This window comes from Cotesia glomerata, linkage group LG6 (genome assembly GCF_020080835.1).
Source record: "Cotesia glomerata isolate CgM1 linkage group LG6, MPM_Cglom_v2.3, whole genome shotgun sequence".
Classification (NCBI taxonomy): domain Eukaryota; kingdom Metazoa; phylum Arthropoda; class Insecta; order Hymenoptera; family Braconidae; genus Cotesia; species Cotesia glomerata.
In genome coordinates this window covers 11,361,965-11,369,528 of record NC_058163.1, presented here as the reverse complement: position 1 = coordinate 11,369,528, position 7,564 = coordinate 11,361,965, and positions in this window count along the sequence as shown.

The following is a 7,564-nucleotide window of genomic DNA, read 5'->3' as shown; positions in this document are numbered from 1 at the left end:
AAATTTAGTATTTTTCATTTGGATTTTTCTTCTTCAAAATTTCAATTTACAAAATTTAGATTTTTTTTTTTTAATTTCAACTCTTTTAAGTATACCATTTTTTTAATCTATATTTCTTTTTAATTTCAATTTTTTTCGAAATTTGAATTTCTTTAATTTAACATACTAACAAAATTATGAAACTTGATGTACACAGTAAAAAAATTTTGCGTCATTGTGTCAAAAAATTTTGTGTTAAAAATTTTTATTTTAAATATTTAACATTTTTTTATGTTGATTTAACACAATAAATGTTAAATTTACACTTAAAAAAGTTAAATATTTAACACAAAAATTTTTAACACTAAAGTTTTTGACGCAATGACGCAAAATTTTTTACTGTGTAAAATACTATTAGTCTCGTCAATAACAATCATGGAACTGTTTGAATTATTTCAAATACAATGTTTCATAAGTAGCAGCACTAATGTCAGAAAATTATTTTTCAAGTAATAGTGCAATATTTAAATGACTGACATTTTATTTCTTGACGCGAAATCATAAAAAATTATATGTTTACTCGCTTGACGGTTTAAAAATTTAGAGTTCATGCCACATAAATTGAACTCGGTATTTTGTTATCAGTTTCACACCAAATCATTTATACCGAATGAAGTCGAAAATATTTTTACAATGGATAAAAGTACCTAAATTCATGGAAAAAATATAAGTGAGAAACATACACTGATAAAAAAATTGACTTGACTCAAGACCCAAACTCTTGAACCAAGAATACCATTTTGAAGAAAATGATTTTCTTGAGTCAAGAGAATAAATTCTTGAGCTAAGAAATTATTCTTGGTCTAAGAAAATTTTCTTGAGTCAAGAATTTATTCTCTTGACTCAAGAAAATCATTTTCTTCAAAATGGAATTCTTAGTTCAAGAGTTTGACTCTTGAGTCAAGTCAATTTTTTTATCAGTGTATGCAACGAAAAAAAAGTATTTCTTGCACCAAGAAAATTTTGACGGAGGCCGAAGTTATATTGGAGCAAGAAGTGTTTTAGTGTCAAGAAATTTTGACTTCATTCACGAAATTTTCAGTCATCTCTAATATATTCTTGGTCCAAAGAAATTTACCTTTGAGTCAAGATTTTTTTTCTGCAGTGTATGGAAACATACAAGCAAAGATACAAAAAGTTTATATCCCACATGTATTTAATTTGTATGTTTTTTTCTTAAAAACGTAAATGAAAAATAATTTTGTATGTTATTTGCTAATATGTTAGATATATTCATTAATATTATAAATTATAAATTTTGTTATTAAGAGCGGACTTAAATTTACAAGGTACCAGCTTAAATCAGCTGTTTACCTCTTCCTGATTCTTACTAAATTTTAAACCAATTTTCACTAATATTTAGCGATTAATTGTAAATTAGACATCTTGTTAAAGAAGTTTTATATTTGATAAATTTTGATCAATCGATAATATTAAAAAATACATCCCCAAATTTTATCAATATTATGGAAAATAATCGTTTGTCACTGATTTAGAAAATGACTTTCAAATTACGTCAGTATTATGTACAATTGTGACAAATTATTGATGTTAAATAATGACTCACAGATGGTATCGGTATTACGTAAGACCGTGACTTGTCACTGATGTAAACACATGATATTAATCTTACGTCAAGATTACGTACAACCGTGACTTGTCACTGATGTAAACGCATGATGTTAAACTTACGTCAAGATTACGTACAGCCGTGACTTGTCACTGATGTAAACGCATGATGTTAAACTTACGTCAAGATTACGTACAGCCGTGACTTGTCACTGATGTAAACGCATGATGTTAAACTTACGTCAAGATTACGTACAGCCGTGACTTGTCACTGATGTAAACGCATGATGTTAAACTTACGTCAAGATTACGTACAACCGTAACTTGTCACTGATGTAAATGCATGATGTTAAACTTACGTCGTTATGACATACAATGATGGCATTAATGTTACGTAATATTGTAGTTTATATATTATGTCAGTTGTTCGTAATATCTAAGTCATTTCCGTTACATCATAGAGAAGTAATAAACTTACATCAGTATGATGTCAAAAATATATCATATATTTTTACATCATAATTGGATCACAAGACAGGTCAATTTTACGTCATATTTACGTAAAATATTGTGACATTCCTATGACTTATAAATGACGTCATATTGAAGTCATGTGTTCACTGGGTTTAACGCTTCAGACATGAACAGACATGAGCAGGCATGAGCAGGCATGAACAGGTCTGATCAGGTCTGAACGAATTTAACGCTTCAGACATGAGCAGGCATGAACAGGTCTGATCAGGTCTGAGCGTATTTAATGCTTCAGACATGAACAGGCATGAAAAGGTCTGATCAGGTATAATTTCAGGCCTGATCATACATGAACAGGCCTGCTCAGGTCTAATTTCAGGCCTGATCAGATATGAGCAGGTCTGCTCAGGTCTAATTTCAGGCCTGATCAGATATGAACAGGTCTGATCAGTCCTGATCATTTTTTCCCGGGCAGGCATGAGTCTTCAGGTCTGATCAGATATGAAAAATGACCGGGTCTGATCAGACCTGGCCAGGCATGTTCATGTCTGATCAGACCTGTTCATGTCTGACTCGATCAGGTCCATAAAAAAAAAAAAAAATCGGTGCCGACGGAGATTCGAACCATGTACGTTGCGCCCTTCAGACTGATGCTTTACCTGTCGACCCAATGACTTATCTTAACTTTATCGTACCTTTCAAACTACTTTAAGTAATTTAAATTTTATACATGACTTATCCTTATAGTTAACGGAATTCTATACTTAATTTATTAATTATTAATAATTAATTATACACAGTCAAAAATTTCGCGTCATTGCGTCAAAAAATTTTGTGATAAAAATTTTTATGTTAAATATTTAACACTTTTTTGTGTTAATTTAACAAAATAAATGTTAAATTTACACATAAAAGTGTTAAATATTTAACACAAAAGACGCAATGACGCTAAAATTTTTACTGTGTATATTAGAGTGATTTATTTGGGACGGCTATGTATTTTTTTCGCTCCATTAACATATGGTTCTCTGTAAAGTAAAAAAAAAATTTCTTCAAGGTTTATTCCGTAATTATAATTTTATTATTTTCTTTTAAAATTGAAGTTTTTTTTAATTAAAACGTATAGGAAATGAAAAATTATTCGTGTGTTCTACAATTTAGCAGCCTTTGACACTACTGCAATGGACCAAGGCGTAGCTTAAAATAATAACAGACACCTTGAAAGGACTTATCGCCTATCGATATCAACTGATATACTTTGGTATTTTTACGCTATTAAACTCAAACTTTTACTAAATAATCTTATTTTTCGCGTATTCAATAGAACACAGTAAAAAATTTTAGGTCATTGCGTCAAAATTCATCGTTTTGGCATGGAAAATTAAAAAGTTCATGCTTATATAAGCCGAAATTTTTGATTAAAGTTGTACATTTAAAATTTATAAGGGGATAGAAACTGATACGTCATACGGAACAAATTAATTTTAAAAATAGAACTGCATTCTATAGTTCGATAAAATTTTTCTTCCAGACTTAAAATATCATTTAAGAGGGCAAATCATGCATGAACAGTTCTTGTCAGCTGATATATGGAGTTTTAATCCTTATCTATTTTAGGCTAGATCAGACATGATTAGACATGGACAGGTCTGATCAGGTCTGAGCGTATTTAACGCTTCAGACATGAACAGGCATGGACAGGTCTGATCAGGTCTGAGAGTATTTAATGCTTCAGACATGAACAGGCATGAACAGACATGCGCAGGCATGATCAGATCTGAGCGTATTTAACACTTCAGACATGAACAGGTCTGATCAGGTCTGAGCATATTTAACGGTTCAGACATGAACAGGCATGGACAGGTCTGATCAGGCCTGATCATACATGAACAGGCCTGATCAAGTCGGATTTCAGGGTAGAAAAGAATGATAAAATTTCAGCTAAATCTAAAGGGGTTGAGTCCAAAAGTGGTCGATTTGGCATGGAATACCCCACCCGGGAAAAAATAATCAGGACTGATTTGTCAGTTCATATTTGATCTGATCCCTTCGATTGCCTCCTTGGCCGTTGCAACAACCAGATTGATTGCGTCCAGGGTTGATCGTCCTTTCCGAAAACCATACTGGTTGTCTGCCAGGAGTGGATCGACAACTGCTTCTATTCTTTGGTGGATTATACGCTCAAATATCTTACCTGCCGTGTCTAACATACAAAGTGGTCGATAAGATGACGGTTCTTCTGGTGGCTTTTTCCCTTTTGGAAGTAGTACTAGTCGTTGCTGCTTCCACTTCCGAGGGAAAATCCCTTTCTTGAGGCATGTGTCGTAGACGTCCAGGAACAATGATGGCACTGCTTTTATAGTTGTTTTTAAAGCAATATTGGGGACCCCGTCCAATCCCGGCGCTTTATTGTTCCCTACACGATTACAAGCCTCCATCAGTTCTTCCTCCGTGACAGATAGAATCTCATCCATTTCATTCTGCGCTAATAGGTAGTTAAACTCGCTTTGTTCGGGGAACAACGCGTTTACGATCTTCTGTAGGAGTTGAGGACACGTGGGTGATGGCATTAGCTGGTTTTTAAGATGGGTCATGACCACCTTATACGGCCTACCCCACAGATCTCTGTCCACCTAGTTGATGAGCTCCTTCCAGTGTGTGTGTGTGTGTGTTTGTGTGTTTTGTTTAGGGGGGGGGGGGAATCCTTTTTGCGGATTCTAGGCATAGCTGTTTGGCCTAGATATGTGACGACTCGACGCAGCGTCATACTAAAACTCGACGCTGACGCCCCTACCCACTAAACCCTAAACCCCTTTCTCTTCTATCCTCTGATCCCCCATGGTACCGCCGTAAGGCATTTCTTCGCGGGGGGAGGAATTAGCTGCCGCTCTTCCTTCTGGTGGCTAAGATGTTATTTTTTCGTTCTAGATTCTGTCTTTCGCTCTTTTCCTCTCAGAGGATCGCAACTCGGTAAGCACTTTTGTAGCAAAAGTGCTTGTGGCGTTCCAGGCAGCTTCTGACAACAACATTGCTTCTACTATTGACTCTGGTTGGGTTCTCTTTTTCAGAATCTTCCCCAACTCATCGCGCTGTTGGTTGAAACGTGGACACACAAAGAAAACATGCTCCGCATCTTCATTGACCCCTGGACAGGACGGGCACTCTGGGGTATCATCGTGCTTAAAGCGGTGAAGATACTTCCGGTAACATCCGTATCCTGATAACATCTGCGTTAAATAATAGTTGATCTCACCGTGACTCCGGCTGAACCACACATCAATCCGAGGTATGAGACGGTACGTCCACCGACCTTTCTCTGAAGCATTCCAGTCTTGTTGCCATCTTGCGATGCTGTGTTGCCGTTCTTCCCTTCTAAGTTCTTCAGGGCTCAGTGTGGTTGACCTTTTTCGTTGATATAGGTTCCGTCTTTCCTCAGCTAGGACTCTGAAAGGCAGAGTACCGGAAATAACACACACTGCTTTCTCTGATATTGTGCGGAAGGCGCTAGCTACTCGTAGGGCACTCAGTCGATATACTGGTTCAGCCTTTCTCCATGATTCTTGCGTCTTTAATGCGTCGGCCCAAATGGATATTCCGTAAGTGAGCATCGATGTGACTACTGATGACAATAATAGCCTCCTGCTATGTTTTGGGCCTCCGACGTTTGGCATCAGTCGTGTGAGACTAGCCCTCACTACTGACGCTTTGGCACTGACATGTTCCACTTGCTGCTTGAAGTTGAGTCGGGCATCAAGCATCACTCCCAAATATCGGATATAAGGTTGTGATGTGATTTCTTGTTCGCCGACTTTCAGCTTAATGGTCTCTACCACTTTTCTGCTGGTAATAAGTACTGCCTCAGTCTTGTGTTGCGCCAGTTGTAGGTTCACTACGTCCATCCACCGGTTAACGTGCTCAAAAGTGAGATCGAACATATGATTTATCTCGTCAAGGTGTTTGGCAACGATCACTACGGCTACGTCATCTGCATATGCTACGAGTTTGACGTTTCTTGGCAGAGTTAGTCTTAATAGACCGTCATACATAATGTTCCACAGGAGCGGGCCTAAAACTGAACCTTGTGGTACCCCTCCAGTAATATCATACTCCCTCGGACCGTTCTTCGTGTCATACTTCAGGACCCTGTTTTCAAAGTAGCTTGCTACGATCTTAAGCAGGTATTCTGGTACATTCTTCTCTTGGAGGGCCTGCATGATGCATTTCCAATTGGCGGAGTTGAAAGCGTTTCTGATGTCTAGTGTCGCCACCAGGCAATACTTCTTCGTTCCACCTTTCCATCTGGTTCCTGCGATTGCTTCCTTGGCCGTATCAACAACTTGTTTGATTGCGTCCAGGGTTGATCGTCCTTTCCGGAATCCATACTGATTGTCTGCCAGGAGTGGGTCGACTACTGCTTCAATTCTCTGGTGAATTATGCGCTCAAATATCTTACCCACCGTATCTAGCATGCAAAGTGGTCGGTAAGATGACGGTTCTTCTGGTGGTTTCTTCCCTTTAGGTAACAGTACCAATCGTTGCTGTTTCCACTTACGAGGAAAAGTCCCCTCCTTGAGGCATGCATTATAAGCGTCGAGGAATAATGTTGGAGCTGCCTTTATGATGGTTTTCAAGGCTATATTAGGGATTCCGTCCAATCCCGGCGCTTTATTATTCCCTACAGAGTTACAGGCCTCCAGCAGTTCTTCTTCAGTGACAGGTGGAATGTCGTCCAGTTCGCCTGGCGCCAACTGGTAATCGAAGTTGCGTTGCTGTGGGACAGTGCAGTGACGATTTTCTGAAGAAGTTGAGGACACGTAGGTGATGGCATTTGTTGTTTTTTCAGGTGGGTCATAACCACCTTATAAGGCCTACCCCACACGTCTTTATCCACCTCGTATATAAGCTCTTTCCAGCATCTTCTTTTGCTCTCTTTGATGGCTTTATTTAGTTCACGACGCGCCTTTTTGTACTTTGCGATCAGCTCCATTGAGTTGAGCCGTTGATAGCCGCGCTGGGAGATTCTTCTCTTTCTATGACACTCTTTACGGAGGATGCTGATGTGGTCGTTCCACCAATGCACCGAAGGTCTCGAATTTATGCCACGTTTACGAGGCATACTGGCATCACAAGCATATGTTACTCTCCTCATCAGGTCCTTAGTATGTTGTTCTGCACATCCAGTGTTGATCGGACCACCATCGAGGGCTGTTAGCAATGCTTCTGGGTCAAAAGATTTCACCTTCCAACCAACGATGTTAGACTGCTTGATTGGTCTCTTGAGGTTCTGGTCGTTTGATATTTCCCAGAATATCGCATGATGGTCGCTGGAAGTGTAGATGTCCAACACTTTCCAGTTGTAGTCACCTCTAGCAAGGCTATTACTGACAAAAGTGAGGTCTACAATTGAGCTTGCGTCACCTTTGGTGTAGGTCGGCGTATCACCACTGTTGAGCGAAACTACATCTAGTGTAGTAAAGGCCTCTAG